Below are 13,154 nucleotides of genomic sequence, written 5' to 3'. Positions count from 1 at the left end.
GCACAGTATTTAAAAAACCTGCATTTCTACCTCTTCAGTGACATCCCAAATTTCTGCCAAAAGTGAAAAAACACTTGAATTTTAGATGACAGGAGCACTGATTCTGCTCTTAATCAGTTCAGAAAATGAGGTAGACCATGAGGAAAATCAGCAGATACCCAATAAAGGTTTATTTAGGGGGAGGATTGTTAGATGAAAGGTAGGGATATCGGGGTTCTCTATAGAACACAGCCACAGAAGTGACAGTACTAAGTAGACAGTGCATTAAGATGTTTCTATTGAGCTCTTTTAGGTAATGATGGAGTAGTAGAAGCTGGGAAACAATGGATAAAGATGATCTGGACCTGGATGGAAAAAAAGATACCAGCAAAAAAATCAAAACAAATTGTCAATTACACAGTGCATTTCCACTGATTTTTAATTCCTGAATTCAGAAACGCTGCTGGTGTTTAATAATGACATTTTATTCCTTGTGCAGCAAGTGCCAGTATGAAATTAAGGGTGGAAATATTTATTCCACAAATACGACTGTGTCTCAGCCTCTGCAGTGAAAAATATGTTTAGATACTGCTCTGCTTGTTGCTAAAAGTGATCTAATGTCATAAGCGAAGCAAGAAAAGCCTCCAACAATGTCTGTCTGGTGATGAGAAATGATTAATATAATACCTGCTGGAACAGCTTCGAAGGCATCCCCAGGACAGCTGGATGGATTGTACACTACACAGGGATGCAGCAGCGTGCAAATAAAACAATGAAGAATAAGGAAGTGTTATTGATAGAGATTATTTCTCCCCTTTCTTGATCATAACGGTTTTATATCTTTGTAAAAATGAATCCTCGACTCTAATGTGGTCTCTGGGAGTTGTATTTATTCTGTTTATTGGTGTGAGGAACTTATTGTTTTGCATAAATTATTCATGTGAATTAGACATGCTTGTGATACTCACATTATTTGTATCTGGAGGGATGGGTGGTAAGAAGCCACCAGTGTACTTCCATTTATTTATTTGCTTGTCTTGTGGGAAGTGATTGGGAATTGTGGGGCATGAGAAATCATCCTGTTGTGCACTCCATCAAATGCTCCTGGCCACAGAGCAGTGAGGGTATTGGGGCATCTCCATCACACGTGTCACAGCACTGTGTAGAGCCTCCCTGTACCAGCACTGATGGAGCTCCATGGTCCTCCACGGTGGCACAGCAAGGGCCCTCCAAGTGTCACAGCCACGTGGGAAGAATGGCTTTCCAGTTGGTTTTTCATCCTCTCACAGCAGTTTACCTGACTGAGTCATGGTATCGTTGTGTTTGGTGATGGCAAAATTCTTGTGCAAGTCAAAAATATGACACAGCTCACTTCTTTCCAAGCCTTGACTGCTTCTACCTTCCAATGAGTGGTAAATGGATTCACCTGCTTCATTCAGAAAAGCAGTATTAGCTACAGATGCTTTCTTGATTTAAGATCTCTGACCTCTGCTGCCCTGGATCTAATATTTATTTCACACTTAAATGCACTAACTTCAACATTCACCTCTCTACCAGTACTCCACCCACCCTCCTCCAAATCTCAGAGGACCACTGCTGACTACGAGAGGCTTCACCTAATTCCTGAAGGCTAAAATTCATCACTATCAACAGACTGCACATTACCAGCCCATCTCACTGCTTACCAGCCATTATTTCCATGCTCCAGCCCAGAGGCTGAGGCATTTCTCAGGGGAGCAAACCACCCATAGTGGTTGCACTTTCCAGTGAAAACTCACATTTAAGTCCTCAACACCACAGACACTTGGTCTTGCCTTTCTTTTATGCTCTCATTTGATGAGAACATTTAGAAACTGCTGTGTGGCCAGAGTGCAGATGTTCTGTGTGCAGTGGGTACCATCCTTTTTTGAGGCCCTAAGACCTTTTCAGGATAAAGAGGACATCTCCCCTCTCCCCTAGTGAAGTACAAAGTTCATCTGACAGCATTTAATCACGCAGGATTCGATGCAGATACAGAGTTTAGGTGAAGATTTAACATCTTGCTGGAGTATCTGTTCTTCTTTAGCCATAAAACAAAGGCTGGAGGGCAAATGCTCTGTGATCAGGGGGAGATAGGAACAGATAACATAATATCCCATCTGGTTATGAGTTTGTAACTGGGAAACACAACCGATTCATTCAGTGCTGTTCATTGGCAAACCCCAGGCAGGGACATCCCATATGGTGGGTAATAAACCTCTGGGATTGCTCATATAGCCATGACCCATGGTTCACTCACCAGGGGCACGTGTTGTGCAGCAATCGTTTGCCCAAAAGCCTGTTTCTTTCTTAATAGGACTGAGTTTTGAATAAAATAATACTGAAGTGCACTACTGATCACAGGAGATGGATTTGGCAGTGGTGCTGTGGAGATGGATCCCATGCAGATATCACCTGAGGTGAGCTTTCTTTCCCAGGACTGTTGTTTCCTCACAAGCTGTCCCCAAAGCAGTTGCTGTATTGTGGCTTTTCTGCAAGTGGTAATTCAAAAGACCTGTCTGACATGCACTTTTTTCAAAGAGTTTTTGAAATTTCTGGGGTGTTTTTCTGTCCACCTGAGCCATGTTCTTGTCCCATCACAGCTGGACCCTCATTAATCATTCCCCAACGGAGATGAACTCAGCAAGCTACAAAATGCAGTTGCTGGGCAGCCGCTCTTGCTATTTCACTCACAGCAAAGCTAGAAATTCCTCTGGTGCTTTTTCCTCCAGCTGGTGGATGCATTTTCTGTACCGTATCCAAATCTCACACCTGCCCAGCAGTGTGGTAAACACAACAGCCACGTCGACCCCGATTTGGGTGAAGAGCAGAGAAAGCCTGCAGTGAAGCTCTAATGGCTTTATTACGGAAAGAAAGGAGTGCCCTGTGAGCACACCAGGCACCAGACTGCAACGCAGGGGCTGGGTGTAATGTCTTAGCTGTCAATAACAGAGTGGATCCATCTTCCTCCAGAAGGCTGGGTAGCAGAGAGTGAAATGGCCAGGTCCTTTGTGGCTTGATGAGGGAGGAATTGAACACCCAGACAAAACCCATGCATCACTGATAACAGAAAACAACAGGGAAAGAGTAAGCTGGCCTCAAGTGAGCAATATGCATCTTCATCCAACTAACACATAGGTGTGTAGCTAGACACAGACTGCAAAGATTACACCTGCCATTTGGTACGTGTTAAAGCCATGACACCACAAATGACTTGGGGATGATTTCAGATAGTCATCTAATGGAAGCTCACACTAAGATAAGGAAACTAGGAAGGTGAATATGAATCACAATTCCATTCATAGGAAAATACTAACTCGATAGCTAGAGATGGTGTGATTCCTGCATTAGCAAGAATGAGATAAACTACTGAATCTATATCTGATATCCATGCTGTTAAAATATGTTGTCAACAGGAAAAGATAGACAAAGCCTTGCAAGGATGAGTCAAGGTTTGGAAAGCCTACCTGTCTGCGACAAACAGAGGGGTCCCATCTTTCAGTTTATTAAATTGAAGTGCATGACTAATATAAAAATCTATCCACAGTGTGAAGATTGCTGATAGTAAAACAGTGTTCAATTTGGACAGATCAGGATCCAGTGGTAGGAAATTCAAGCACCGAATACTGAGTGCAAAAATGATGCACAATTCATAGTGGTGTTAGCAGTTTAAGTAGTGCTCAGCTTTTGGCTAGAATCAATAGGGAATTAGGCATGTTGTAGCCCTGTGATGTGCACATTGGAAGCATTGGATATCAAACAGAAATCCTGAGCCCTGTAGACCAAGATTTGGGTGGCTCCAGAGCCCAGAATTGCTAGCAGCCTGAGACAGCAGTTTAGGAATGAAATTTGGGGTATGTGCTCCTAAACTGTGCATTACACCCAGAGGCATGGCACCCATCCTTCCTTATCTGTTGCCTTGGTGGACCCTAATTCTTTGGCTGGCTTCAAGAAGGAGGAAACACTAAGTCCAAAGTTCATATCTCAGGAAAAAAAAAAAAGCAAGGTCAAGAGACCTCGTTGTGTGAAAGGTCAGGCTGGCCTACTCTAAATCCCAATAATTGGGACTGTACCCTTCTCAGAGGGCACAATCTGCTGCCACATACCCTGCCACCACACTTCATGAAGGCTTACCTGCAGATCTCTGATATAGAAGTTAAGGACAAATGTAAACCAGAAGTGCCGTCTCAGTCTTGCGGCTCCACCATGGATAGCAGTACAATTCTCTTCATTTTGAGAGGTAATTTGCTTCCACAGATTGCCTCTGTCTCTGGAGAAAGACACTGTACCAGAGGGATGTAATGGAAACTGTGATGGAAATGCATTTTCTTCCTGTTTTCTGCATGTCTGATTTACATGCAGTCATTGAAAGAACTGTCAGCAACAAGAGTAGAGCCATCCTCCAGTGCATGTACTAAGAACTACCCACAGGACACCTCTAAGAAACGATCACTATTCATTCACCAATAGCTTTGGGCCAGAATCCGAACTGATGAGATCACTTCTGTCATAAATCCAATTGGGCACAGCACTTGAGAGAGGTGCTGGACCCTCATTCAATGTCCTCTTTACACACGTTTTTCTGGAAACACAAGTGACAGCAGTGATGTGTGATAGGGATGCTGTTTGTTTTCCTTTACTAACCTCTGTCCATGCTTTCGTGAATCTCCAAGCCACGTACAATCTCTGAATCACATCCCCATCTCTCTTTCACTGCTCCAGGAAAGAAAGCTCAAGAAATAATTAACTTTACCACTTCCTGTAAAATCACTTGTTTTTCTTGGCCCTGGAAGGCAGGAGCTGGTAACACTGTCTGTGTGTTAGTGACAGCTTGGATCTTTTGCCTCCTTCTGCTGTTGTTGCAAATGGAGGGCAAGATTGCCTTGTCTGATTGTCACAAGCAGAGATATGCAAGTAATTGTTTTCTTGGTTTGGCCAGCGATCCAGAAAAAAATAATTGTTTGAGGTTGACCTGAAACCAGAACTTTGCAGAATTTTTGGTAAAGTGAAACAGATTGTACTGGGTTAAAATGTCAGATGAAACACTAGCTCTGATAAGAGGTGAATTATTTTGTTTGGGGGGTGTTCCTTCTAATCTGACTTAAGATGGATGGAGAGGGGAGTTTTATTCCATGGCTTCTCACCTTGCCCACACTGGAAAACCAGAGCAACAGGCTGCATGCACTCAACACGCACTGGGCTATGAGATGGGAAGGACAGAGCCTTATTCTGCCAAACTTACCTAATGTGCTGAGCTCTTAATCATAGGAATAGCAGAGAGCCCCTTCTGATGCACAGGCATGTGTCAAAGTGATGGGGGCCCTAACAGGTTTCATCTGCCTGAACATCGATGCAGAGCAGAGATGTCTCTATTTGAGTAATCATCTAGAGTCCCATTATGGTCAACAGTGAGTAATCATCACTGCCAGAAAGTCATCCGTCTTGCTTTCAGGGAGATACCTATGTATGCAAAAGCAGTGACTTGCATGCTGAAACCTGTATTTCTTCTCTAACTCGTGCACACGCCTAGACTCTAGAAGTGCAAATTTGGGCTGACAAATCTCTTTCTCTTATTCCTTCCCTACATTCCAGCTTTACTCCTGCAACATCATTGAAGAACTGGGCAGTTGCCTGGAGCTGCAATGGGTACGGATGGGAGGGATGCATTCCCCTACAGCCATGCCTGCACACCCAAGCACAGGCACCACCTTCTATATCTCCAGTGTCTGACATTTTGGAAACTGCTCTTCTGGAGAGCTGTCTGCTGGTCCTGAGCTTCTCTGCGTACTCAGCTTGAAAAAGGAGATGAAAACAAAGAAATGAACGAAGAAATGGAAACCCCAAGCACATATTATTTTCTCCTTTCCTTCCTTTTTTTCTTATCACACTCCCAGGAAATGAAAACACTCTTCTGCCTTCCTCTGTGAGAGAAGTCTCACAAGAAGAGAATGGATCTGCAGTGTTCTAACAAAGGCATCTTTTAGGGATAGCCTTCCCTCATCTGGAGCCTGACCTTCCTCACTGTATCAATGAACATACAGATGCTATAAATAAGAAATACACCTGAGAGTTTGGCTAAGCAGGCTATTATACCAAAAGAGAATAGATAGAGTGCTTACCTGTGTCCTAGGCTCACTGTAAAACTCCAAAGGAGGGATCTCCAAAAGAAACCCTTCCTGCCTGGCAGTCAGCTCTTAAATGGGTCTAGAAAAGATGGAGCCAGGCTCCACCCCTTCTGGTAGCACAGGTGAGTTGCCTTCACCTGTGCTGCCATGGCTGACTCATGTTGCATTGCCTCCTGCTACAGACTCATTGCTCCTCAGGTGGTCAATCAAAAGTTCAGGCCATGATTCAGCAGTTCCTATACACTCACACATAATAAAATAATTTTTAAAATGACAATTTTTCAGTTTTTAAGAGGACAAAATAATTATGTATGGAGAATGTCCCTACGTGTGTCCTTCAGTTCCCAGCACCAACTACCACAGATTTCATCATGAAAGGACTTTACACTTGAAAGGAAGAAGAAAGGAATTAAAAAAGAATTCAGACTAATTTGCTGACTAAATATTTACTAAAATAGAAAGCAGCAATAAAAGTTAAAAGCTGCCTGAAATTAAGATGCAAATTGGAGAACTAGAAAAATGCAGAGGCTGAGGTGGAAGATTTTATTCTGTCCCAGCTTATGAACGGACCCAGATTTTTCATGGAATCAGATTTTTCTTCAAGGCTAAAGCAGAAATAAAAGTGGAAATTTTGGAAAATTAGAAACTCAGAACTAAATTTGTTTTGGGTACAATCAAAATGTGTTTGACAGCCCCCAAGCATTTCAATTTATAATTGGAATTGTCTTTTTTTTTTTTTTTTTTGTTTCCCCCAATTAACCCAAAACTATGAAAAGCACAATTATTGGAAACTAAAGAATGTGGCGTTGCCCAAACGTCTTAATAAATGCATGAGCTGCAAAACAAATGTGGTTTTGAAAAACATCTCTCTGTTGATGCATTTACATTTTGACTGAATGAGAGTAGCCCTATGAAATTTCACCCAATTTCCTCTCTGATATTCTGTCTCCTTAATGCAACCATTTAATACTGATTTAAAGTCTGTGAAATGAGGAGGATGAAGAGCCGATATTTCCCTGTAACCTTCCATTTTTTTTCTGTTCTGATTTCAGCCCATTTGATCCAGAGCATCACAGATTTCAGTAGCATAAGGGATTTTTTTTACATTTATTTTCATAATTTAATGTTTGTTTTAGAAAAAGGAGGGGAGGGAGAGCTGCCAGGGCTTAATCATGCAGCAATCTCGAATCTTTCCATGACTGGGGGAGGAAAGGAAGGTTTGGCATCTTTGCTGCAGTGCTAATTTACATTGAGGAGGATTTTTACCCTTCGCAGCTAAAAAAGATGAAGTGCTAACTTCCAAAGTGACATTTTGGAATTTGTGTGGAGGTTCTCACGCTGCCAAGGCTGCAGTTAACGCTCTGCCTGTTTCTTTTATTAAGCTGAGGATGGCAAATTTGTCCAGAGGGACAAATGCTGGGGGGCTTAACACAGGGAGAGGAACTTAGCCCTGCATATAAATGGATATCATAGTGTTAGCCTCCACTCTGGATGCCTGGGAAGCAAAGGATGCTGATCACAAATGCAGACGTTCCTCTGCTCTGCTCTGCAAAGCAGGTACCTCTGTCCCCTCCAAAGGGCATTTCTCACCTTTCTGAGCCAAAAGCAGCGAAGACAAACAGCTGTGCTTACCTGCAGGGTGGCAAATGCTCTAACCTCTGCAGATGGGGCTGTTTCACATCTCTGTGCCCTGTGTTACGACTTGGTTTGTCAGCTATGCTGCAGGATATCTGTGTGGATGTCTAAGTGATATTTGGGGTGTGTGCACAGTGAAGCATGCCCTTATTCTACTGTTCTGCCTGGGGAAAGGTTAGATACAGCTTTTATGACCAGGCTTCAGGCTGTGATTTAAACCACTTGTGCATCAGTGTGACAGGTTTGCTGCATGGTGTTGCCTTCATCCCACTTCCACAAGCTCCCAGCTTTTCTTAGCAAGCATGGCCAGGAGTATGTATTAGTGTGTATGCATGTGTGTGTCTATGTACTCATGTGTGACAGCAAGGGGAACATTCTCTTCTGTTCCTGCTGATGCAGCCCACTCTCCTTTGCAGTCTCCTTGGAAATGAGGAAGGCTGAAGGCTTGGGACAGCAGCTTTAATAGTCCAGGTGGTTTCTTTCCAGTTACAATTCAGGAAGCATTATTTCTCATAACAGGTTAATGAGGAGCCTGAGCAACGTGCAATACCGGCATGGTGTGGCTCTTGCAGCTCCTGCTCCTTCCAGCCCAAGCCCTATGCCATGAGTTTGTGCATTGCACTCAGCTCATGGATTGGAGAGGCTTGTGTGGAACAGTGAGCAGTGGTCATTTCTCCTTCACTTCCACAAATAAGCACAGAAAGTTCCTCTAATATTATATATTGATGGGTTACAGGCTGCGGTACAGCAGAAAAGCATGGTCTTGGGTGGAAAAGGAGCTCAGAACTGTGTTTTATATTCCCTGATAGAGGGTAGAGTTTTTCCCAACCTTTGAGTAAGGGCTTTAGAGCTTTTTAGAAGTAATGATGGGAAAGAGAAGAGGGCCAAGTGTGCTGTGGCATCGGGAACATTAGGTTCCACATACAGTGTTTATGAACTGTACTCTCAATCCACTCCCTCCCTCCGTGTCCCTCAGGTGAGCTGGATCTGAATGTGACACACACATCGTTTTGAGGCCAGGAACGTGTCAGGTTTGGATAGACATTTTCCTTCCCTCTGCTGGAAGGGGTTGGTTGCAGGAGGGAAGTCATGGGGGGTTGCACAAGAGGAGGAGTGTGACATTTTCCCTCCAAGGCTATTTTGAATTTATAGGGGAAAAGAATCCCAAACTGAAAGACAACTACACAGGACTCCTTAAATGCTTATAAAAGCTCCTGTCTTCCACACGCCTCAGTTCCAAGCCCAGCCGTGGGGGACTGGTGGGAAGTCTAGGCAGATGAAGGAGCTTGCTTGTTTCATGCATGGCTGATTGAGCTGCCCCAGCTGATTGAAGGACACCTTGAAGAAATTGTATTCTCCTCATCAGGACATCGTATTAGTTAAGGCTGGTCATTTGGCCTTGCATGAGAAAAGAAGACAAAAGAAAGCAAAGCCTTCGTGGATCCTCTTCAGTTCTGCTCGGTCCTTCAGTGCTAAGGAGATGCCACCAGGAAACCTGCTGCAGACCTAGAGGAACCAAAAGGTGACCTAGGTGTGGAGAAGTGCTCAGGAAGGCAAGGAGATAAGAGAAAATCTGTTATTTCTTTGCACCAGAGTATGGAGGCATTCCTTCACTGGGACATTTGGATAGCGGAATAGACAAGTCAGAGCAACAACCTCACATTGAAGTGTCAGCAAAGGGGATTTGAGGATGAATTGATTAAGTGAATAATGACAGGACCAGATGGTATTCACACAAGCACTGTAAAGGGGCTCAGATATGAAATTGCTGAGCTGCTCACTGCGGCTGGTAACCTATCGCTTAAATTAGCCTCAGCACCAAAGGAATAGGAGGTGGCAAATGAGATGCCAAGTTTTACAACCAACTCCAGGGGAACGTGGGGAAGCACGGAGCAGAACGTCTGACTTCCACACTGGGAGAAGTGGTAAAGGTTATAAATTAGCAATCATGGATGTAGAGTGGGAAGAAATCCTTCAGACATTCATCGAAGCTCTTTGAAGGAACTGACAGGCATGTAGAGAAGGGTGATGCAGCTCGATGTACTGCACATGGATTTCCCAAATGCATCTTTCATGCTCTCTCATTAGGAGATCCTCAAGAGCTGGCTGCCTTCGTGTAAGTGGGAGCATGTCACAGGTTAAAGGAGAGGAATAAAGAGCAGGAGTAAGTGAATCTGGCTTGCCAGTAGAGTTCCCCAAAGGTCTGTGCTGAGATTTTAATTGTATGAAGTTCCTAAACTGCCTGAAAAGCAAGCAAATCGAAAGGAGACTGCATTTGCATATGATATTCTCTTCCTCAAAGCAGCCAAATCTGAAACAGTGAAGAAATGAAGCAGTATTTGACCATACAGAAGGGCTGTGAGCTACGTAGCACATACCAGTGTTATAAAGGCAAAATAATGCACATGGGGAGATCAATCCTTCCTATATTAGTAGTGTGGCAGGCTGTAAATGGACTTTTGCTGATCAAGGAGAAGAACTTGACATCACTCTAAAGGCATTAGCACACTGATCAGCAGGAGGTGAGGGTTTAGGATAGTTTAGGAAAGGGCAGTGAGGATTAAGAGAGATACAGGTCAGCTCTCATGGGGGAATAGATTCCTTCAGTTTTGCAAAGAAAGGATTTGATGGCAGAGTGTGGTGCGGGGTGAAGCCCAATGCAGAACATTTGCTGTCACCAGTTGTCGAGGCAGGGTTAGCCCAAATTGCCTATGATAATACCAGTGTGGTTTTGTTTTGATTTTAACAGAGGTGCTGGGAATTGTCATGTTTTAAAGTGTGACAAATCTAAACTTCCACAGTGATGGAGGCACTGCTAATGGGATCCAGCTCATCACCTGGAGATGGAGCTGTGAAAGTTACATGTCCCAGGGCTGTCCAGGACCATGCTTCATAGTCCAGGGAAAGAAGTAGGCTTGGTTCACCAACACTTCCATCAAGCAGGATCAGCTAAATAGGATACAGCTATATGATATCCCTTCCAGTGTGGAAAGAGTCTGTCTGTGATTTGACTGCATGGCTTTGAGTGTGTTGCTTAAAATCAAAGCAAGCAAAATCTAACTCTCCTGGTACATGATCTCACTTTGGCTCCATTGCCACAGAGCAGAGATGGCAACAGTTCCTAAAGCACATCCACCTTGTAGCTCCACTGTGTTGTAACTGGGGTGGGGGTGATGGACAGATGGAAGGAGCCCAAAGCACAGTAACAACCCCCAGCTCAGGAGAACAGCTTTGGTAGAATCATAGAACTGTGGAATCACTGAGGTTGGAAAAGACCTCTAAGATCCCCAAACCCAACCCCACCCCACCCTGCCTACTGACCACATCCTTCAGTGCCACATCTCCACAGCTCTGAAACACCTCTAGGGATGGTTTCTAAACACAAGTGACTTTTTTTTTTCTCCTTCTGTGTCCACAAGTGCACATGGTAGTTAGTGCCACCAAAACCAAAGGCCATGGACAAACCCCATGGCTGAGGTGTCCAAACTGCTGTTAGCTCTGCACACCATGCACTTCAGTCCAGGTGCATGGCTGCTTCCCCTTGTCATAGTAGTCAGGGACTTGCAGGGGCTTACACTCACTGCAAATTGAGCTTGTGCTGAATGGACTCCTGGTAAATATCCTGATACAGAATCTCATTAGCAAGCACAGCACATTACCCAAGCAGCAGCAGCAGTAGCAAACACAGCAGCAGCTTCTCGGGGATGTCAGATTAGCTGCTTAGCTTTGTAACAAATATACCACGGTTCATTATCTTTTATATGAATCCACCTCTCCAGTGCTTCTAAGATCTTGTGAAATGAGCATTTATTTGCTTTTTGCTCACGCGGCACCTAATTCTCCAATTACAAGTTTGTTTCGGAGACCCCATACACAAAGCCTGAGGCCAAAGCCTTCTGCAGAGGGCACAGGGCTCCCAGCTGGACAGGAGTTTGCTTTGACAAGGCTCTTTTGTAAAGCCTTTCGTGGCAGCATGAAAGCATCAGCATTTTACTCAGCCTCCCCCATCTTCCCTCTCACCACAAAGTGGGAACGGGGAGGATTTTGCTGATGGAAGAAGTCAAATTAAGAAATGAGCAAACAGCCCCTTTGATGATAAGGAAGGCTGAAACGTTGCATGCAGAGCACCCACGGGGATCATTCCTGGCCCGGTAAGGATGTCTTTGTGCACTGCTTTGGTGCTCTGGGAACTCATCCTGGATATGAAAATAGGGATAGATGCAGATTTAGAGAACAAGGAAACCTCTGAAAAGCTTAAAACCTATTTCTGCATTGATCACGATGGTGTCCGTAGGAAACAGAATGGTTGTAAAGCGATCTGATGTTTAACAGGGATTTACCTGGTACAAACAGGATAGCTCATTCATTGTAATGCACCAACCCAAAGTCATGCCAATCAAACATTTATAACACGCTATCAATAATTCTGTACACAGAACAGTGGCCAAAGGTTTATAGCAAAAAGAGCTCCTGCAGACCCGTCACATTAATATGCAACTAATTTGATAAAACGATTAATATTTGAGGGAGACCACTATAATGATCCTAGCTGCAAGTCCCAGCACGTGCAGGAAGTCTATGCACCTATCGGCAGTCCTTCCAGGTAAGGCTTTCATCAAGCTCAGAAGTGGAAAAAAAAGAGGTAAAAATAATAAAATAAAAATAAATAAATAGATGGATAAATAAATAAATAAAGAGGGAAAAAAAAAGGAAAGAAAAGGGAAGAGGAGGGGGGGAAAAAAGAAAGAAAACAGCTAGGAGGGGATAAAGACCAAGAAGTGCTTAATGACCTCTTCAGGGACTATGAGTGTTTCAGAACAAATTCGACAGCAGTGTCTGTGATGTGTGAAAGAGGGATCTTGGGGGAGGAGGAGAGGGTGGCAATTGAAGTGGGGAGAGAAAGGCAAGCACTTTGTGCCCAGCCTGCTTCTGGATGGAAAGCTGGATTCTTGACTAAACGAAATTGATTTCAGAAAGCACCCGATTCCTGTGAGGATACAAAATCATATTTTCAATTGAAATTTTTAGGCAGGAAAACTTGAGAGTTTTGATGAAAAGTCAGCTCTGAGAAATAAGATTCTATCTGCAGCTATTTCCCTCCTGATGCAATGTTGTTAGAGCTGGTTAATATTTCTCCGTTTAAGCTCTATTTTGGTGGAGAATTGAATATTTTTACGAAACCGCTTATTTTTGAGAAGTTTCTCCTCTTGCAGGCTGGGACGAACACTTAACAGAAACATTTCAGATAAACCCTCCTTTTTAATTTTTTAATGAAGAACAGAAAATGCATGGGGAAACATTAAAATCAATTTCTACCATAGTTTTCATTCAAAGGAAACTCATCACTCAGTCAGCCCCGAAAGCAAGATTTCCCCAGCTTTATTTCCCTCTCTAGGC

The 13,154-nt window shown here is 43.6% G+C and overlaps 1 long non-coding RNA gene across 2 annotated transcripts; it reads right to left on the bottom strand.

Annotated features, from left to right (window-relative positions):
* Positions 1 to 666: 666 nt before the first annotated feature.
* Positions 667 to 6,160, bottom strand: LOC125701707 (uncharacterized). 2 transcript variants are annotated; one of them, XR_007380321.1, is made up of 3 exons: positions 6,117 to 6,152; positions 4,132 to 4,267; positions 667 to 3,057 (listed from the first exon to the last, which is right to left on the bottom strand). It is a non-coding gene; the product is annotated as an uncharacterized LOC125701707 (long non-coding RNA). The 2 variants fall into 2 exon arrangements; XR_007380320.1 differs by having other exon boundaries at positions 668 to 3,057; positions 4,132 to 4,280; positions 6,117 to 6,160.
* Positions 6,161 to 13,154: the final 6,994 nt, after the last annotated feature.

This window comes from Lagopus muta, chromosome 17 (assembly GCF_023343835.1).
Source record: "Lagopus muta isolate bLagMut1 chromosome 17, bLagMut1 primary, whole genome shotgun sequence".
In the NCBI taxonomy this organism is placed as follows: Eukaryota; Metazoa; Chordata; class Aves; order Galliformes; family Phasianidae; genus Lagopus; species Lagopus muta.
This window is presented reverse-complemented; position numbering and strand designations above follow the sequence as displayed.